The following is a 22,709-nucleotide window of genomic DNA, read 5'->3' as shown; positions in this document are numbered from 1 at the left end:
GCAGAATTAAAAAATATATTAGTGTATTCATGGATCTATTGCCACTGTCTAATCCTCAAAACTTCCCTGGGTGCTAAGACACAAGGAGCATCCTGGAGATCTCGGCTTTATGGAATTCAAGGGACAATACACATAGGTTTCCTAAATTCTGCTGCCATCCATGCAGTGAAATCACAATAGTTCTGCTGTGGTCAGGGACATATACATCTGTGGGGTTATGGGGCTACAAAATATTTAGTCTCTTGCACTGAACTGATCTCATTTTGTTTGACCCACAAATTACATTACTTTCCAACAAGATGGTTACTGTCAGCACTAAGCAGTGAAATGCCAACAATTAGGCGTTTTTATTTGTTAAGATATTTTACAGTCAATACATGGAGAGAAATGCAGCTCCCATGTGTACTTTCAAACTGGCCCATTTAATAAAACAGATGCATGTTATTTTAAATATTCAAGCCCTGACTCTCCACCATGTTCAAGCACTATACTGCCCCTGACAACTTTCACCTGGTACAGTGTTCCCCTATATGAAGGGAATGCTCTACTTGCTATCTTCATTTAGTGGACAGGAGAATCCAATAATCATTTTTTTCCACAGTGTGCAATTCACCTTAAAAGTTTATTGCTAATACCAAATATCTGATGGTAAAACCCTCATCACTTCTAATCCTAAGAACATAAGAATGGCCGTACCGGGTCAGACCAAAGGTCCATCTAGCCCAGTATCTGTCTATCGACAGTGGCCAATGCCAGGTGCTCCAGAGGGAGTAAATCTAACAGGCAATGATCAAGTGATCTCTCTCCTGCCATCCATCTCCATCCTCTGACGAACAGAGGCTAGGAACACCATTCTTTACCCATCCTGGCTAATAGCCATTTATGGACTTAACCACCATGAATCCTCTGAAATTTTAGAATCTCTGCAGGGGTAGATAATTGGGTTGTGAATTAGGAACTATAACAGCAAAAAGCATAGCTTCTAACTTCTAGTATACTGTATTGTATTTATGAGTAAATTTTACTTAAGCTACCTTTCCATCCCCTTTACACTTCTGGAGCAGCACAAAGAAGACGGAGTAAGGCCATGGCTATAACTCAGATTGGAATTTGTCCATAATATTGGAATGAATATCCTTATGAAAAGTGTCATGAAATCTTTTCCCAATACTAGCGGTTAGAACTTAACCACCTATGATCTTATACAACATTCATCACTAGAGTATCTTAACACAACACATTTTAAAAGAAATACATAAGATCTTGATCTCTTTCTTTTTGTCGCTCAGGAGAAAGAAAATTACATCACATCCAAAAGCATACAGTAGTGCAGTGCCATCCACTTCCCCAAAACACCTTAGTGAGACACTAATACGGTAATATTTCAGAGGAAGGAGCGGAACCTACTCAATCATCAGTCATCTCTTTCAATACCTAGGTGTTCGTTGGATGTCTTTCATTTCAGTACTGCCCAAGCCTGAACATACATAATTTATGACATCTAATGGGATCATTACAGAAGGTAGTATGTCTGAAACTGTACACAAACAATGAAAGAAAAATTGCATTTTAATTGTTTTCCTATTTTCTCTCTACTTCTTTTTGTTATAGTCAAAATGCCCTGCAGGGCCGGTGCAAGGATATTTTGTGCCGTAGGAGAAACTTCTACCTTGCCCCCTGCCCCCAGCATCGCTTATTAAAAACTTCCAAAAATGAATACTGCATAATATGGCATTGTTCATTAGAATTAATACGTTTGGATTGAAAATGTATTAATTTAATTATTTAGTCTACATATTTAATGAAAATAAATAAATAACCTGACAGTGCTGACATTGTTATTGTTTTCACTTTGCACGACATAGCATGGATCTTAAAATAAATCACATACGTTATACACAATACATTGTCACAGAGTAACACTAATAATTTAGAATTTATTTTTCCACGGGGAAGGAAAGCAGACCGGGTTCAGTCAGTGGGGGTTCAGGTTTGGCTGGGGAGTGCCAGGGGAGCAGGCTGGGTTCGGTCAATGGGGGTTCAGGTTTGGCGGGGGAGTGCAAGGGGAGCAGGCCGGGTTCGGTCAGTGGCGGTTCAGGTTTGGCTGGGGAGTGCAAGGGGAGCAGACTGGGTTCTGTCAGTGGGGTTCCGGGTTGGCTGGGGAAGGGAAGGGAAGCAGAATGGGTTGAGTCAGTGGGGTATTAGGTTGGGGGGGAAGAGAAGCATGCCAGGTACAGTCAGTGAGGGTTTGGGTTTGGCTGGGGAGGGGAAGGGAAGCAGACCAGGTTGAGTCAGTAGGGTATTGGTTGGGGGGGAAGAGAAGCTTACCAGGTTTGGTCAGTGGCGGTTCAGGTTTGGCTGGGGAGTGCAAGGGGAGCAGACTGGGTTCAGTCAGTGGGGTATCGGGTCTGGCTGGGGAGGGGAAGGGAAGCAGACTGAGTTGAGTCAGTGGGGTATTGGGTTGGGGGGGAAGAGAAGCATACCAGGTTCAGTCAGTGGCGGTTCAGGTTTGGCTGGGGAGTGCCAGGGGAGCAGACTGGGTTCGGTCAATGGGGGTTCAGGTTTGGCTGGGGAGTGCAAGGGGAGCAGGCTGGGTTCGGTCAGTGGCGGTTCAGGTTTGGCTGGGGAGTGCAAGGGGAGCAGGCTGGGTTTGGTCAGTGGCGGTTCAGGTTTGGCTGGGGAGTGCAAGGGGAGCAGACTGGGTTCGGTCAGTGGGGGTTCCGGGTTGGCTGGGGAGGGGAAGGGAAGCAGACTGGGTTGAGTCAGTGGGGTATTAGGTTGGGGGGGAAGAGAAGCATACCAGGTACGGTCAGTGAGGGTTCGGGTTTGGCTGGGGAGTGCAAGGGGAGCAGACTGGGTTCTGTCAGTGGGGTATCGGGTCTGGCTGGGGAGGGGAAGGGAAGCAGACCGAGTTGAGTCAGTGGGGTATTGGGTTAGGTGGGGAAGAGAAGAATACTGGGTTCAGTCAGTGGGGGTTCAGGTTTGGCTGGGGAGTGCAAGGGGAGCAGGCCTGGTTCGGTCAATGGGGGTTTGGGTTTGGCTGGGGAGTGCCAGGGGAGCAGACTGGGTTCGGTCAGTGGGGGTTCCGGGTTGGCTGGGGAGGGGAAGGGAAGCAGACTGGGTTGAGTCAGTGGGGTATTGGGTTGAGGGGGAAGAGAAGAATACTGGGTTCAGTCAGTGGGGGTTCAGGTTTGGCTGGGGAGTGCAAGGGGAGCAGACTGGGTTCGGTCAGTGGGGTATCGGGTTTGGCTGGGGAGGGGAAGGGAAGCAGACCAGGTTTGGGTGTGGAGGGGGGCGGCGGGAAGGATAGGATTCAAACAGCCGCAAGGTGAAATGGGCACTATCCTCTCCAGTCCCTGGCATGCAGCGGGCCAAGTGCACTTGCAACAGGGCAATGGGAGTGTGTGGCCTGCTTTGCCTTAACGAGTCCATCCTGTGCCTGGGATGGGGAGTTGAATACTGGACTCTCGCTCCGGCAGGGGGGTGTGGGGCAGGCAGGACTGTGAGGCAGAGAGTGCGTGGCCCTTATGCCAAAGCAGGGTCGGGAGGGTAGAAAGCTGGGGCACAGGGAGATGGGTTAAAGAGGCTTAGCCGCCCCTCCACAAAAGAGAGCCCATAGAGCTGCCAGCCATGGTGTCCCTCCCTTCTCTCCCCAGAGAGCAGAGCCTCTGCCCTGGAAATCCTGCAGCCCGCTCTCCGAGGAGCATGCCATGTGCAAGCTGGCCCCCCTTGCAACACACTGATAGTACAGCTCAGCCCCAGCGGGGGGTCTTACACCTCCCGCTGCAAGCTGCTCCACTCTTCTTCGGGCTGCTGCTGTGCAATCTACAAGACCGAGGAGCTAGTACTGTAATAATGTACTGTGACAGACCCAGACCAGTGGGGTACAGGAGTCTGGTAGAGGGCAAATATAGTGGTCACTGGATGAGTAGTTTTCTGTTCCCTCAGTGACCAGAGCAGGGGCTGCACTACAGTAATCAGGAACCTGCTAGAACCAATTAAGATAGGCAGGATAATTAAGACACCTGGAGCCAATTAAGAAACTGCTAGAATCAGTTAGGGCAGGCTAGCTAATCGGGGCACCTGAGTTTAAAAAGGACCTCACTTCAGTTTGTGGCATGCGTGTGAGGAGCTGGGAGCAAGAGGTGCTTTGAGCTGAGAGTTAGAGGGTGTGCTGCTCGACGACTGAGGAGTACAAGCGTTATTAGACACCAGGAGGAAGGTCCTGTGGTGAGGATAAAGAAGGTGTTTGGAGGAGGCCATAGGGAAGAAGTTCAGGGAGTTGTAGCTGTCATGCAGCTGTTACAGGAGGCACTATAGACAGCTGCAATCCACAGGGCCCTAGGCTGGAACCCAGAGTAGAGGGTGGGCCCGGGTTCCCCCCCAAACCTCCCAACTCCTGATCCGATACAGGAGTTGATCCAGACTGTGGGTTCCACCAGAGGGGAAGATCTCCGAGGCGAGCAAATCCGCCAGTAAGCGCAGGACCCACCAAGGTAGAGGAGGGACTTTGTCACAGTACCTACCAACACAGCAATCTGTAAAATTATCGATTCACAATCAAAGGACTTTGCTGGCTTTCTAAATGGCAGGAGTCGGAGAGCAATTCACTGGGAGTGTGGTTCTTATCACCTCCCTATAGCCTGCGATCTAATCAAAGGACTTCCCTAATCGCTGGCTGTCTAAATGGCTGGAGAGCAATTCATTGAGAGCGTGGTTCTTATCTATGTCCTCCCTACAGTCTGCGATCTGCAGCCTGCGTCTTGATTGCTATCTGGTCCTATTTTCAGGCACCGCTTTTCAGAGCCCCTCAAATCTCGGTGTCGTAGGTGGCCGCCTAGTTTGCCTAGTGCTTGCACCGGCCCTGATGCCCTGATTCAACACTGTAGACTAGACAACAGATTTCAGAATCTAACCTGAATTAAATTTAGGGTTGCCAACTTTCTAATTGCAGAAAACCGAACACTCTTGCCCTGCCCTTTTGCCCCTCCCCCGAGGCCTCACCCCACTTCTTCGAGGGATGTGGGAGGGGGATCTGGGCTGGGACAGGCAGTTGGGATGTGGGAAGGGCTGCAGACTCCGGGAGGGAGTTTGGGTGCATGAGGGGGCTCAGGACTTGGTTGGGATGCAGAAGGGGGTGAGGGGTGCGGGTTCTGGATGGCGCATACCTCAGGCGGCTATCAAGAAGCAGCAACGTGTCTCTCCAGTTCCTAGGGGGAGGGCCAACCAGGGGACTCTGTGTGCCATCCCCACCTGCAGGCGCTGTCCCTGCAGATCCCATTGACCGTCGTTCCTGGCCAATGGGAACTGCGGAGCCGGCACTCGGGGTGGGGGCAGTGTGCAGAGCCCTCATGGCTGTCTCTCTGCCTAGAAGCCAGAAGGATATGCTGGCCTGCTTCCGGGAGCGGGGCAGGGAGCCTGCCAGCTCTGCTGCACTGGCAGTGCAGCCAACCAGTCTTTTAATGCCTCGGTCAGCGGTGCTGACCAGAGCCACCAGGGTCCCTTTTCGACTGGGTGTTCTGGTAGAAAACAGGATACCTGGCAACCCTAATTACATTCTGGTGGGGAAAAAGGGTAGGAGATGCATTAAGAATAATAGTACGAGCACTATTTTTTTTTGTCTTGTGACTTTAAAGGGAAACATTTGCAAATTGCAAGAAACAGGACTAACTGAAGTAAGAATTTATAGCTCTTTTAACAATTATGTTGAAAATTGAATTTCTGAAGGCTTATTAAGGAAACCACAAAAAAACCTGTAAATAAATAAGCACATCTTTTCCCATCAGAATGCTATTTAATTTAATATTAATGTTATTGTTAAACTACAATATTGCATATTTTAATTTAAAGTTGTTCAACGATTTTCAATTGTAAAATAAAAAAATTAGAGAGCTCTTTTGATACAAAAGTATCTTGAAAGACTTTTTATGGTTGAATTAAATCTTATCTTGCACTAAATGTTTAGATGTGGGTGCAGGCTTATATTATAGTTATGATCTGAGATAAAGAAACCAAATACAAGAACAAAGAACCAAAGTAAGACTATGCAAGCTGGTGTCTTTCTAGTAAAACAGAATATAGAGAGCTTTGTTAGTTACTTATTAACGTTTCCTTTTAGCCAAATTATATTTTAACCTCTATTTGAGCTTCACAGCTGAAGAAAGAAGGGGAAAAAATGGGAAAAAATTCCTCTCTAAAATTTTCTACATAAGACTACACCTTGGGACTAGCTGTAGCGTTTCCATCTGGGAAAAATGTTGCACCTAAAGTTGCACCATATTAAGTAAAGGTGTTTTTCTAAACTGATTTAGTTAAACTGAGGCAGAACTTTGTGTGGACACCATTATGTCAGAGTAAACTTGGCTTACATCAATTTAGTTGCATTTGTAAATTTATAAGTTGCAAGCTAAGTAACTAGATGCAGTTTTAAACTGATACAAGTTTGTCCATACAGAGGTTTGCCTGAAAACTTCAAACAGGAGTTGCTATTGTGTTTATATAAATGAATTCTTTTCTCCCAGCCTGCAGAATAATTCCTTATAAAGAGCATCCATCTAATTCCAGTCAAATCAATCCCCAAGAGACAATTTAGTAGCTAAATAAGTTGAGGCTTTCTGATTTACAGACAGAAAATTTTACTTAGTTCAGCCTTGCAAAAACATCATGAAAATGTACCAGCTTAGGCATAACTTCTATTTGTCTTCCTTACCCATCAAAATATATTATTCACTCAAGCAAGAAAAATTCTGCAAGTGTGACTTAAATTTAGACAAATCAAAGTATTATGTATCTTATAGATTCATAGACTCTAAGACTGGAAGGGACCTCGAGAGGTCATCGAGTCCAGTCCCCTGCCCTCATGGCAGGACCAAATACTGTGTAGACCATCCCTGATAGACATTTATCTAACCTACTCTTAAATATCTCCAGAGATGGAGATTTCACAACCTCCCTAGGCAATTTATTCCAGTGTTTAACCACTCTGACAGTTAGGAACTTTTTCCTAATGTCCAACCTAAATCTCCCTTGCTGCAGTTTAAGCCCACTGCTTCTTGTTCTATTCTTAGAGGTTAAGGTGAACAAGTTTTCTCCCTCCTCCTGATGACACCCTTTTAGATACCTGAAAACTGCTATCATGTCCCCTTCTCAGTCTTCTCTTTTCCAAACTAAACTAAACCAATTCTTTCAGACTTCCTTCGTAGGTCACGTTCTCAAGACCTTTAATCATTCTTGTTGCTCTTCTCTGGACCCTCTCCAGTTCCTCCACATCTTTCTTGAAATGCGGTGCCCAGAACTGGACACAATACTCCAGTTGAGGCCTAACCAGCGCAGAGTAGAGCGGAAGAATGACTTCTCGTGTCTTGCTCACAACACACCTGTTAATGCATCCCAGAATCACGTTTGCTTTTTTTGCAACAGCATCACACTGTTGACTCATATTTAGCTTGTGGTCTACTATAACCCCTAGATCCCTTTCTGCCATACTCCTTCCTAGACAGTCTCTTCCCATTCTGTATGCGTGAAACTGATTGTTCCTTCCTAAGTGGAGCACTTTGTATTTGTCTTTATTAAACTTCATCTGGTTTACCTCAGACCATTTCTCCAATTTGTCCAGATCATTTTGAATTATGACCCTGTCCTCCAGAGCAGTTGCAATCCCTCCCAGTTTGGTATCATCTGCAAACTTAATAAGCATACTTTCCATGCCAACATCTAAGTCGTTGATGAAGATATTGAACAGAGCCGGTCCCAAAATAGACCTCTGTGGAACCCCACTTGTTATACCTTTCCAGCAGGATTGGGAACCATTAATAACTACTCTCTGAGTATGGTTATCCAGCTAGTTATGCACTCACCTTATAATAGCCCCATCTAAATTGTATTTGCCTAGTTTATCGATAAGAATATCGTGCGAGACCATATCAAATGCCTTACTAAAGTCTAGGTATACCACATCCACTGCTTATAACAGAAGAGATTATCACAACTTTTCTATTAAAAATGCACACAATACTTTATTTACATAGCATCATAGAAACAGTTAGCATTATTTTTCACTCTTTTTGTTCCTGCTCAGAAGCTCATATTACAGTACACACTAATTAGGAATGGAACACACCTACTAGTTCATTTTCTGCAATGCAGGCTCTCCTAATAGAGGATGAACTATTTGTAAATCTCATGTGCATCTAATTGTATGGGTGACAATTTTCACACTGGCACTATTTTGATAGTATTTAGATGAGCACAGGGTATGAAATGTTTAGAAAATGTTGCCTTTGATTAGCTAACATTTTAAAATCAAATTTAAAAAGGCACTAAGTCTGGTAGGCATTAAGGTAGACAGGCCTAGATTCGCCAGTCAACCAAGTTTATTTTGTGCCATATAACTGGACCAAAGTGAACCTGAAATAGCTGGAGATTTTCACTGGAGAATTCCACTGCACAGGGGGAATAGTCACACAAAGATGCTAATATGCCAGAAACTCTCTCTCCCTCAACATAAGAGAAGGGAGGAGTCTGTCAGGAGCAGACTGGGGGCATGGCAGGGTGTGTGTGGCAGAGTGAGGGTCTGCTATGCCTGACTGCCCAGTGGGGTAAGGTCCTTAAGGGAACATTTCATCAATGGTGTAATTTAAAGCTACCCACCTGCAGCTGTAACTTGTGCTGAAGCTGGCCTCTGTCTTCCCTCATTCACTGCACCCAAACACAGAGTGAGTGCAGTGGAGAATTAAGCTCTCCATATTAAACGATTTATTCTGTTGCTTGTTCTGTTACATTAAGGCTTGGTCCTGCATAGACCTTGTGCAGAGATTGCTTATGTAAGTGCAAAGTAAAAAGCAATAAGCAAGTCAGGGAATCCAAAGGAATCTGAACCTCTATTAACTGAGAGTTTTGTTGCACAACTACCAAGTTACACCTCCAAAGAAGAGGCAAATACATTTAAGCATCTCATTACACAATGACAGCACTTTAGCCTTTGATTCCTATGACATAATCATTCTCTGCCCATGGTCTTCCCTGTCCATACAATGTGCACTGCAAGTAAGGGAAGAGGTAAAGGCAATCTGAGGCTTACTGCCAACAACAGTGAAGACTGTGTGTAGCATTTAATACTAGTTGCTTCCTTGTGAAGCCTCTACTTGTATTTGTTTTGTGGGCTTCTTTGAAATGCAAGATTGACTCTACAGTCTATATTGTACGTTACATTTTTGATGTTTTTCAACACCAAGAGTACAATAACCATCACCTAACGCTAGCCTACTTTTAAACAAAAGTGTGTAAGAACTGAGAACCTACTGTTTATCATCTACTGAAAATATTCTTCTTCTTTTCTCCTTTTTTCTAGCACTCTTCTTGCTTTCACTACAATAACAGGTTCCAATTCAGCAAAGCACTTAAGCACATGCTTAACATTAATCTCATGCATAGTCTCTCTGTGCTTAAAGTTATGCATAAACAGATTAAGGAAATGCAACCTAGATGGAGCTACTATAAGGTGGGTGCAAAATGGTTAGAAAACCGTTCCAAGAGAGTAGTTATCAGTGGTTCAGAGTCATGCTGGAAGGACATAATGACTGGGGTTCCACAGGGATCAGTTCTAGGTCTGATTCTGTTCAATACTTTCATCAATGATTTAGATAATGGCATAGAGCAGTGGTTCTCAAACTCTTTTTTTCCGTGGACCACTTGAAAATTGCTGAGGGTCTCGGCGGACCACTTACTGTTCTTTCCAAATGTTGTTTGCACCGTTGGTTAATTATTGTAAAGCACTTTGGATAAAAGTGCTATAAAAAAAAAATCTTAATAATGAACATTTTTTTGTTCTACAAATAAAAGCACACAACTCATATTTTAATATCAGTTGTCTTACCTTTATAATGCGATGGATGTGCCCTCTCTCCCCCACTGCAGCAGCTCCTGAGCTGGGGCTGAGAAGGAGGGCTGTCTTTCCCCGGCAGCTGCAGTCTTGGAGCTGGGGAAAGGAGCTTTTTTCTCTGGCCCTCGCAGCCCTGCATGTCCCAAATTCCCCCCACCCTGTCTTCTCCTCCCACTGCCCACTCCCATCTACTCCCTATTTCCTCAAAAGCCACCACCTCACCTTACATGTACATCTTTTCCAGGGTCTAGGCACTTAGTTAGTGGAGCCATGCCTGCGTGGGTCCACTAATTAGGTGGTTGGCCCTTCATTCTCCTGTATGTGGCGGCCCAGGCATGCACCTTAGAGGGAACTATTCGCGGACTACTGGTTGTCTGCGGACTACAGTTTGAGAAACGTTGGCATAGGAAGTACACTTATAAAGTTTGCGGATGATACCAAGCTGGGAGGGGTTGCAAGTGCTCTGGAGGATAAGATTAAAATTAAAATTGATCTGGACAAACTGGAGAAATGGTCTGAAGTAAATGGGATGAAATTCAATAAGGACAAATGCAAAGTACTCCATTTAGGAAGGCGCAACCAATTAAACACATACAAAATGGGACATGACTGCCTAGGAAGTAGTACTGCGGAAAGGGGTCAAAGTGGACCACAAGCTAAATATCAGTCAACAGTGTAATGCTGTTGCAAAAAAAAGTGATCATCATTTTGGGATGTATTAACAGGAGTGTTGTAAGCAAGACACAAGAAGTAATACTTCCACTCTACTCTGCAATGATTAGGTCTCAACTGGAGTACTGTGTCCAGTTCTGGGTGCCACATTTCAGGAAAGATGTGGACAAATTGGAAAGAGTCCAGAGAAAAGCAACAAAAATGATGAAGGGTCTAGAAAACGTGACCTATGAGGGAAATTGGAAAAAATTGGGTTTGTTTAGTCTGGAAAAGAGAAGATTGAGAGGGGACATGATAACGGTTTTCAAGTACATAAAAGGCTGTTACAAGGAAGAGGTAAAGAAAAACAATTTTTCTCCCTCCGAGGATGGGACAAAAAGCAATGGGCTTAAATTGCAGCAAGGGAGGTTTAGGCTGTATATTAAGAAAAATTCCTGTCAGGGTGATTAAGCACTGGGAGGTTGTGGAATCTCTATCACTGGAAGTTTTTAAGAGCAGGTTAGACAAACACCTCTCAGGAATGGTTTAGATAATACTTAGTCCTGCCATGAGTGCAGGGGACTGGATTATATGACCTCTCAAGTAAGGTGACCAGACAGCAAATGTGAAAAATCGGGACAGGGAGTCGGGGGTAATAGGAGCCTATGTAAGAGAGAGACCCAAAAAATCAGGACTGTCTCTATAAAATAGGGACATCTGGTCAACCTTCTCTCAAGGTCCCTTTCAGTTCTATGATTCTAAGATTCTATGTGCTTCAAAGCTTTGCTGACCCAGGGCCTGATGGTAAAATTTTCACCAGCATCTAAGTCCCATTTTGAAAGGTACCTAAGTTTGTGTTTCAAGCTTTTGAAAGTGTTATTCTTAATATTCAATAAAAGGGCTAAATTATACCTTCAGTTTTTAAGCAGGGCTCCCTCACTTTCTTTCAAGGGTAACTTCTCCTTAAATATCAATGAGCGCAAAGTGGTCCAAAGTTTGGAAGCATTCTGAGGGATTTTGAATCTGTAACAATTTTTCTTGTGAGAGCTCTGAAATTGTTACACTGTATGACTTCAAACTTCAGATACTGGACATACGGAATTTGAATTATCCAGAGTCTTCATAGTTCAGCCTAATCCTATTAATCTCATCATCCCAGACACATAAGATGCACATTAAGTCAGGATTTTATCATTGCTTTGGATCTCTCTCTCTGATTTTAAACTTAACTGATTTCTCCTTCATTCTCTGCTACTTTTGATATTGCTCTGTTGCCTCAGTGGACCACAAAATGCACGGTAATTTAACACTAAGTGGTTTCCTTCAGTCTTCTAGGTTTGTTAAATAGTTTTTAATTAACTGAGTCTCTTCCCTAATTTGCTGTTGCTGTGGTTAAGTAATCTGCAGGTTGTCATAAGCCTTTCTTGTATCATCATGTTTTTTCTGCCCATAAGTAACAATGTATTTTCTCTTCTTATATAAAAGTAGGCTTGGGAGAATTGGATTTTTAAAAAATTTTGAGGGATAGTATTAATTGATGGAAGCATTTCATTCAGTTAAATTTTCACAGCTGCAGAAAAATATGGGGGGGATCAGACTAATAATTTATTGACAGTAGACACAGACTCAAAGCTAAAGCTTTATAACCATTAAAATATTAGTTGTCAATATCATGACAAAATATACAAAACAAATATTGGTAAATCAAACTCAAGTTCTAAAGCAGCATTTTTCTTACTTTGACTATCTGTAAATTTCAGTTATTGGTGGAAATATTTTTTGTAAATTTCTGTATGTCTGATGAAATCAACGTTTACCAATATTAACCAATAAAAATCAAATCCTTCCAAACCTACATATAAGCAGCTTAGAAATATGAAAACAGAATGTACGAATATTGAAAAAAAACTACAAGAGATTGTCTTAATATTTATTTTGATATTTGGAAAAGATATCCTGCACTGGGGAAAAGTTTGATTTTAACTACAGCATTTTCCAGTGAATAATTTCTACTAAGGTGAAACCAAATATTCAATCCCCATCATGTATGTTCTGGGACTGAGAATTTCATTAACAGTACTCAAATCCTAAATTCTTTTCTGCCTGGTTTGGAATTGAAAAATCCAATGTCTTTCCAACTACTCTGTGTCATTTTTGTACCACTGATTATATAAGTAGGATGGCAACAAATACCAAAGGTTGGGTCTTAAAAAGCACCTCTATGAGGTAGGTGCATAATTCTCATTGAGTGTTAATGGGACTTAAGTGCTTTTGAAAATTTTACCCTAAACCTATGTTTTCCCAGCTGTCACAAACACGGATATCCTGAAGCTTCTAAATTGATCAGAGATTTGAAAGGCTTTGGTCAGACCCAGTAATTCATCTTCTACACTCAGTTATCAGTATGCTTTCTATATTCTACATTTGCTAATACCCTTTGTGGAATATATTTCATTATGACAGTGTGTAATGTATATGGAATTCAGTGCAAGTCTTAGAGGCAATGCCCCACAATAATTTAAATTTCACTTCAAAGGCTACTGCCAGTAGTTTTAGACTCTGTTACCATTGAACTCCATGTGGTGTCCCCAAGGGTCATTCTGTGGCTCATGTTATTTGCTATTTACATATAACCATTTTCACAGTTATGCAAATGATTGATGTGTGAGGAGGTAAGGTAGTCTGTTTGTCCCTGTGGGATAAGACCTGCTATTGCAAATGACTGTGAATTTCCAGAAGCACAATATATTATCCAACATTTTAATATTTATCCATTTATGTTTAAATTTAGCTTTGTAACTTAAATATGCATTTCAGATGGAACCCTACTTGAGGAACCCTTAGGGAAAAGTCCTACAGAACAAGATGAAATGAATATAAGTCTTATAGAAATGTGTCTAAAATCCTGTAAACCCTGTAAAATCTGGTAGAGAACAATATCTTTCATAAAGGTTTTTGGAATTACATGTAACACACATAGTAACACCTATAGTTAAAGCTACACAAAACTTTATAAGACCAGAGGGGAGGCAGAGGGTCAGGATTTGTGGAGTGGATAGGATAAAAGCAGGACCGCGGACCACAGTTTGAGAACCTTGGATATGGATGATAATGGCATTGTACTTCTACTAGTTTCTCCATTAGCTCAAGTGGTGGAAGACTATACTGTAGATCTAAAGAACACAACCTGGCTAATGACCCATAGTCACAATATGGGGTCCACATGAAGACATTTATTTATTTTAATTTTGGAAAAATTTTAGGAAATCACATTAAATAAACTATATTAAAAAAATGTTAATGTTGCAAAATCAAGCACTCAAAAGATAGGAAAAGCCAGAATTAAGGTCCCTTTGGAACCTTGATTTGGCTCTCTTGTGTGTATGCATTACTATACAGCAGAGATTCTCAAACTGTGGTCCACGAATAGTTCCCTCTAAGGTGCATGCGTCAGTAGCTGCACATGAGAGAATGAAGGGCCACCCACCTAATTATTGAAGCCACATAAATGCATAAAGCCACAAACTGAATGATGAGGATGGAAATACATATTGAATAGGTGATTATTCAGTCCATCCTGTGCACTGAATTAGGGAAAGCTCCTGTGGAAAAAAGTTTGCAGTCGTGTAATTGAAGACTGTATCATAATGCACATGCACAAAGAAACCAAACAGATTGTGTGGGCAACCTTAATTCTGATGTTTCCTAACTTTCAACTATCCTCCTGAATGCATTCATTTATAAAACTAACCTCTCCCAGCACAACTACTTCACCAAACAAACACAACTACTAGTGCTGGGGAAAAAATAATCTGGCAAATGGGAGTGTGCAGAAGAGCAAAAGGGATGGGGTGGTGGTGCACATTTAAAGTTGTGTTCATGATCGTTGTAAAGATAAGGTGTGTACTTGTGGGTGGAAGAGTTGACAGTTATGCACTGTTAGGTGTCTTAACTTCTCATTTCCTTGCTTTTGTAGTTTGTGCCAGGCATGTTGTGTAGCAACCCTAACTTCTTCACAACAAAGTGCTTTGAGGTATTAATTAATCTGTGAAGTAGATTCCTTTCATTTGTGGTTTGCTATGTTGTGGCCCCTACCCTCATAAGTATCTGCTAAAGTAGATCCCTGTTATCTATGCAAGGTACCCTTGAAATCACAAGCCCAGACTGTCAGATCTTGAGTGAAGGTGTGATTCCATTCTATGAATCAAGAAAGCACATGTGATTGGAACCAACTTTAATTTCACTAACATAAGAATACTCTGAGAAATACACTGGCAGCTATATTTTACTTTATATTTATATTAGTTATAACCCTTTATTAATCAAAGTTTACTTTAGTGTCATTTGGAATAGAAAAATAATCTGGTTTACATTGCTATATTGCAGGATTGAATGAGAGCCAACAAAAACTTGATGTCATTCACCTTCCTAAGAGGAAAATTAATATAGAGGTCACCTGATTCTGTCATATCACCAGCACATTCAATTTTAGCTATTAGTCTTAATCTATAAAAATGGCCATTTCTTTGAATATAACTCTTCATCAAAATTAAACTTGATTTCTATGCAAATTCCATGTACTCCCTACCACTTCTTTTAAGAAACTGTTTTCCCTAATTAGCCCAAGAAACTATATGACTTCTTAGAAAGACAAGGTAGGTGAGAAAATATCTTTTAATAGTAATATTAATAAATTAAATTTAATGTAATATTTAATATTTTAATATTTAGTCCAATAAAAGTTATTATCTCACTCACCATGTGTCTCTAATATCTTGGGATCAACACGGCTACAAAAACACTGCAAACATACAACTTTTTGACACTCGGATGAAAGGTATAGAATGGAATGCTCTTTTTTTTTTTAATCTCAGTCACGTCTAGATCTCTGAACAAGGCAGCATGATAGAACATGCACTGAAGATGCAACTGATGATGCAGGTCAACTCCTTCCACAATAATGCAAAGGTACTGCAAAAATGAATTCAATTTTCCCATGAATTACCTTTAAAATTTTAGTTTTAAAGAAGTATAGTTCAATTCTGCAAATACACAGGAGAAACTTTACTAATGCAGTCAATTGTCACATGAATCAACTCAATGAGATGCAAGCAAGGTTACCCACATGCATAAGTATTTGCAGGACTGGTCTTCTGAAGGTTGAATTTATCAACTCAACATGAAATAAAAACAAAACACGTTTTTCATTATTTCCCATATGTTTAATACAATGAAATTTATATATGTGTAGTACAGATCAGTTACTATTTTTCTACAGGTTTCTGCCTTGTTCGGTAAATGGGGATTTAATTATTCAATATTTCTTTTTATTCCTCTCATTCAATGTGTGGACCATGCCTTTTTATGTACACACTCCAAACCTGAGTTGAATGCAAAATTACTGATTTCCTTAAGCAGGGTTTCTCAAACAGGGGTCGCTGCTTGTGTAGGGAATGCCCCTGGTGGGCCGGGCCGGTGTGCTTACTTGCCATGTCCGTAGGTCCAGCCGATTGTGGCTCTCACTGGCCGTGGATTGCTGCGCCGGGCCAATGGGGGCTGCTGGAAGTGGCCCCAGCAGCCATCACTGGCCCGGAGCAGTGATCTGCAGCCAGTGGGAGCCACAGTCCCCATTGGCCTAGAGCAGCGATCCACGGCCATTGGGAGCCGCAATCAGCTGGACCTGCAGACTGGGCAGATAAACACACCGACCCGGGTCATCACGGGCTTTCCCTACACAAGTGGCGACCCCATTTGAGAAACCCTCTCCTAAAAAGTGTTTTTATGATGCTCTCACAATTATAGCTACTTCACAAACAGGGGAGAAGGGATAGCCCAGTGGTTTGAGCATTGGCCTGCTAAACCCAGGGTTGTGAGTTCAATTCTTGAGGGGGCCACTTAGGGATCTGGGGCAAAATCAGTAGTTAGTCCTGCTAGTGAAGACAGAGGGCTAGACTTGGGGTCCCTTCCAGTTCTAGGAGATATACCTAATGAATTTATCTTCATAACACCTCTGAGTCACATGGTGTTATCTTAATTTTATAGCTGGCAACCCTAAGGCACAGAGTGTTAAAGACCAAAAGTGTCCACTAATTTTGGGTGCCCAAATTGAGACATCTTGGGCCTGGTTTTTCAGAATACTTAGCATTTTTATAGCCACCACAGAGCCAATGGAGTTCAGTTGCAGCTGTGTGTGCTCTGAGCACCAGAAAATCTTATGTGGAGTACCAGAAAAAATGAGGAAAACACAATTAGCGGCCAATTGCAAACATTTGGTTTAAGAAACTTACCCATTGAAGTCTGTGGCAGAGACAAAGACAGGATCCAATTCACCAGCGTGACATTCAATTTCCTGAACAATGACATCACATCTATTTTTCCTGCAATCCCCTGCCTAATCCACTACACATCATCCAACTTCTGCAACAAATGAGGCAGGGTCCTGCAGACCATTCACTATATACACATTCGATAAAGCTCCAGCCATCCTGTGCAGTGAATGAGGCAGGGATCATGTGGAAAAAATAGTTTGTGAACATGTAATTATAGTCTTTATCATATATAATACATATACCTTAATACTGGTATTTTCTAATTTTTGAATGCTTGAATTGGCACCTATCATTCTTTTAACATAAGAAATTACATTAAAATAAAATTTCTATTTTTTGGTTAGTTTTTATTTTATCTGTGTCATTAGGGAATGGACTTTTACATACACAGCACAGACCTCTTCCATTTGATGTAGCAGGCTATCATCCTCTCTGTGGGCCAGCCACTAGAGGCAGATGAGATACACACTTTGCCACTGGGTTTCACAGCTATTTGCCACCAGCAGAGTAATGTAGACACTCAGGACTCTTGGGTTCAATTCATGGTCTCTAAGGGAGTATACTCTATTTCTTTTTACACCCCTTTGCCCAGGCTTTCTTTCCTCCTCTGCTCCTTTACACTCTCATCTTCTTTCCAACTCTCCTATAATTCCAGTTCTGCCCCCTTTCCCTTCTGTTGTCCCTTATGCTTTCTTTTCCCTGCTCCTGTTCTCCCTGTTCCCCTCACATCCTGCATTACTCACTCCTCTGCAGTCCAGTCAGACTGTTTCCTCCTTCTCTTGCACACTCCCTGGATTGGGCCCCAGCAGCAGGAACACTGAGAGCACAGGAGAGAAGTTACTCTCACAGTTACTGTGCTCAGCATTAAAGTGCTCTCTGGCTGCCAAAAAGAGCAGTTGCAGGGAAAAGCCTGCTCAGCCTCTGCACTGGAGCATGCTCATTACAGATGGAATATTTGTCAAATTCAACTGCCAAACATTAACAGGTCTCCTCAAAGCAGGTGCGAACTGAATTTTTAGAGGCTTATAACACAGACAAATTTTATATGGACTACAAAAGACACATCCCTGATATCTGGGCAACCTTCTTTCCAAATTTCAAGTCCCTGCTACAAAGCATGGCGGTGCTAGTTTATCTCAACTAAATGGCTGTAAGAATTTTTTAATGTGGAATGGACATGTCCAACACATCTGGAAGAACAAGTTATGGAGCAGGTTAGTACCTGTTTTTTGTCCTTCAAGTGATTACACAGTTCAATTCCACCTCAGCTGACTGAACAAGCAACTCAATCTGGAGATGGGATTGGAGTCTACGTGAATATTGAGTGAAGGACCACATGTCCAAATCTGGCATCATCTCTAGACTGTTAAGATAGCATAATGAGAAGCAAAAGTATGTACTGAAGATCAAGGTGGGGCTCTACAAATGTCCAGAATAGGTACTTGAGCTAGAAAGGCTGTGCGTGGTCTCTTTCAGTGTGTTAGCACCGTTTGGCAGAGTTACGCTGGCCATTTCATAGCACAAATACTTATGTGAGGAAATCCACAACGAGATTCTTTGGGATAAGACCGGAAGGACCTTCATCCTGTCTGAAACTGCCACAAACAGTTGCAAGGATGACCTAAACAGTTTAGTCCTATCCAAATAAAACACTAACACCCTCCTAGCAGCCAGTGTGTGCCTGAGGTTTAGGGAAGAAAATTGATAAGTATATTGCCTGATTGATGTAAAAGTGAGAAACTACTTTGACGAGGGTGTAGGTGCATCTTTTTCTTGCAGAATACTGTATAAAGCCAGTCAGATACCAGACCTCTCAATTTTCCTATTCTACACAGGTAATTGCCATCTTCATTAAAAGATGAAGCAATGAATTGGTTCAAAGGGCAGACTCATTAGCTTTGCTAACACCAGGTTTAAGTTCCAAGGGAAAATAGGATCCTCTACTTGAGATATAACCAGCCCAGGCTCTTCAAAAACCGGAGGGACGTGCAATTGAATAAAAGTGAGTGATCACTAGTCATGGTTCAAAGGGCAGACCCGTTAGCTTTGCTAACACCAGGTTTAAGTTCCAAGGGAAAATAGGATCCTCTACTTGAGGATATAACCAGCCCAGGCTCTTCAAAAATCAGAGGGACGTGCAGTTGGAGAAAAGTGAGTCATCACTGTAGATTCACAGATTTTAAGGTCAGAACCATCGCGATCATCTAGTCTGACCTCTAGCACATTGCAGGCCACAGAACCTCACCGACTCCTGAAATAGATCCCAAGCCTCTGGCTGAATTACTGAAGTCCTCAAATCATGGTTTAAAAGACTTCAAGTTACAGAGAATTCATCATTTACATTAGTTTAAACTTGCAAGTGAAATGCGACCCATGTTGCAGAGGAAGGTGAAAAACCCTTGGGGTCTCTGCCAATCTGACTCGGGGGAAAATTCCTTCCCAACCCCAACTATGGCAATCAGTTCGACTCTAAGCATGTGGGCAAGACCTGCCAGGCAGATACCCGGGAAAGAATTATCTGAGGTAACTCAGAGCCCTCCCCATCTAATGTTCTGTCTCCAGGGGATTTTTGCTACTGGCAGTTGCCAATGAAGCATGCCATCACGGGAAGTCCCATCATACCATTCCCTCCATAAACTTATCAAGCTCGGTCTTGAAGTCAGTTAGGTTTTTTGCCTTCACTGCTCCCCTTGGAAGGCTGTTCCAGAACTTCACTCCTCTGATGGTTAGAAACCTTTACCTAATTTTGAACCTAAACTTGTTGATGGCCAATTTATATCCATTTGTTCTTGTGTCCACATTGATGCTTAACTTAAGTAACTCCTCCCCCTCTGGTATTTATCCCTCTGATGTATTATAGAGAGCAATTATATCTCTCCTTGACCTTCTTTTGGTTAGGCTAAACAAGCCAAGCTTTTTGAGTCTCCTTTCATAGGGTAGATTTTCCATTCCTCAGATCATCCTAGTAGTCTCTCCTGGCTGCAGGAAGCTAAGCACCTTCGCTCCTCTTCTTGCCCCATCACACCCCAAGCCATGGGGGAGGTGTCACGCAGAGGGAGCAGCCGCAGAGCTTCCTGCAGCTGGGGGAAGTTCCCAGAGATGGGGTCTGACCTGGCCCTGTTTGCAGCCCCTGCAGGAGAAGAGGAAGTCCCGTCCCTCCCCAGCCCAGCTGGGACTAGCAGCTGCAGCCTGGCACATGGTAGGAGCACCAAGTCAACGGCACCAGAACTGGGGGGGGATTTTTAACATGGGTGTAGTTTGGGAGGCAGGGAGTGGTGTTGCTCTCCCCACCCCCCCAAACTGCAAGCCTCAGGCAGGCATGGAGCGGTGCTGGCAGGGGCTGCACTACATGATGGGGGAGCTGATCACTGTTATCAGCACCACAAAGTGCAGCCCCTGCCGGTGGTGCTTCACGCGTGCCCGAGACTTGCAGTTTGGGGAGGCAATGCTGGTCCCTGCCCCCCCCCCCAATATTATGCAACCCTCATGTCTGTGTTGCCTGCTGCTCTCTGGCTGCCCAGCTTTGAAGGTTTCTAGCAGTGCAGAAGTAAAAGTGGCAATACCGCGAACCCCCTACAATAGCCTCATAATCCCCCCGCAAACCTCTTTTGGGTCAGGAGCCCATAGTTATAATACCATGACATTTCAGCTGTAAATATCTGAAACAATGACATAGATGATTTTTAAAATCCTCTGACCATGAAATTGACCAAAATGGACTGTGAATTTGGTAGAACCCTAATTATGAGTGCATGGTCCTGTTTGATTTTTAACAACACTGGGTAGGAGTGGAACTGGAGGGTATGCATACCTGAGATTGTCTTTCCAGGGCAACAGGAAAGCATCAGAGACTTTGGACTTTGACCTGCCTCTGAACAAAAGAGATGACATTTCCTGTTGTATTGGGTTGAAAACAGGTCTATGTTGTAAATGGCCCAGACGTGGAAAAGGTATCTCACTGCGACTGGCGAAAAATCTGCTCAATCCATCTGCCAGATAGTTCTGGACACCTGGAAGGAGGCAGGCTTCAAGTGGACTGAGCTGGTGATGCCAAACTACCAACGCAGTACTGACTCTTGGCATAGAAGTTTCGATCTGGCCCCTCCTTATTTAGTCATATATCACATCTCCATTCTGTTGTTGGTAATACCTAGTAAATTCCTTCCCTTGGTATGGAGGCGGGAAGCATGACAAGTTAGATAAATGGAGCTCAACTCTCATGTTTATATGGAGAGCTAAATCCTGGCCAGAATAAACTAAATACTGTCTGCAGCATTCCTAGCTAGGCTCCCCAACCTAGGGCAGAAGAGTCTATAACCAGAGTCAAAGTAGGCTGTGGGGAAACAAACCAATTCCCACACATACTCTGGTCCATCCACCAATCCAAAAAGGCTAAGACTTCTGTGAGTACTCAAAACAACATGTCCAGAAGATCACGAATCAAAGAGCACATTGAGCTCAGCCTGCTCTGCAGACTCCTGAGAAGCAGCCTGGTATGTCAAACCATGTTAAGTACATGAGGCCATATGCCCCAGAAAACTGAGGCAATTCCATGTTGTCAGTTCTAATGAAACGGCAAATATTGTCTAGAATCTGGTTTGTGGGATGAATGCTTTGGCGTCCATAAAATTCAAGACTGCTCCTGTAAACTATATTCTCTGAACAGTTGAGAGGACTGCCTTTCCCCCATTATTAGCAATCCCAGTGCTGGACTTCTGATTTCCTTAGGAACATAGCCACCATTCTCATGCACTTTGTAAAAACATGGAGGCTGTGGATAGGCCAAACGGCAGGACTGCAAACTGATAGTGGGATTCGTTAAACATACATCTGAGGACTCTCCTGTGGCTTTGAGGTATTGCTGAGGGCAGCATACCAGTCTCCAAGGAAGAGATAATGGAAACCAGACTGATTATGTGAAACTTTAATTTTCTTCATGTATTTGTTCAGCTCTTGCAGGTCTAGCATGGGTCTGAGACCTTCTTTAGCTTTTGGAATTAGGAAGTAACCCCTTTCCTCTGCATAAAGGAAGAACTTCATCTATGGCTCCCAAAAGGAGAAGAGATTGTACAGAGGAGAAGCAAACAGAGGGAGTTTGTCTGGGAGTTTAGGATCTGGTTCTGATCAGTAGGGATGAATCAGTTGTGAATGTGAAGGTGGTCAGGAACTTGGAAGGAAGTAATCATGATCTGATATAATTAAAGATCCTAAGGAAAGGAGAACATAAGAACAGCAAAACTAGTACACTGGACTTCAGAAAGGCAGATTTCAACCAACTCAGAGAAACAGTAGGTAAGGTCCCATGGAAAGACTAATTAGGAAGAAAAGGAGTTGAAGGAGGCTGGCAGTTCCTAAAAGATGTAATACTAGAGGTTCAACATCCATCTATTCCAGTACAGAAGATAGATAATAAGAGCCACAGGAGCATAATGTGGCTTCACAAGGAGCTTTTCAGCTATCTCAAACCAAAAGGGAAAACAAACAGGAAATGGAAGAAAGGACATGTCACCAAGGAAGTATACGAGGGAATATGTATAGGGACAAAATCAGGAAAGCCAAAGCAAAGAATGAGTTGCAGCTGGCAAGGAAAGTTAGAAAAGGGGTTCTTCAGATACAACAAGGAGTCCTTGTGGCACCTTAGAGACTAACACATTTATTTGGGCATAAGCTTTCATGGGCTAGAACCCACTTCATCAGATGCATGGAGTGGAAAATACAGGAGCAGGAATAAATACAAGGAAAGATGTGAGTTGCTTTACTAAGTCTGAGATCAGTCTAACAAGACAATTCAGTTAAGAGCATGATACCAAGAGTGGAAAAAGACCTTTTGAAGTGGTAATGAGAGTGGC

At 42.9% G+C, this 22,709-nt stretch overlaps 1 protein-coding gene across 1 annotated transcript in view; it reads right to left on the bottom strand.

Annotated features, from left to right (window-relative positions):
* CEP126 (centrosomal protein 126) overlaps positions 1-22,709 on the bottom strand; it is a 59,889-nt gene that overhangs the window by 17,057 nt on the left and 20,123 nt on the right. The window lies entirely within an intron of this gene.

The sequence above is a fragment of the Gopherus evgoodei genome, chromosome 1, assembly GCF_007399415.2.
Source record: "Gopherus evgoodei ecotype Sinaloan lineage chromosome 1, rGopEvg1_v1.p, whole genome shotgun sequence".
In the NCBI taxonomy this organism is placed as follows: Eukaryota; Metazoa; Chordata; order Testudines; family Testudinidae; genus Gopherus; species Gopherus evgoodei.
This window is presented reverse-complemented; position numbering and strand designations above follow the sequence as displayed.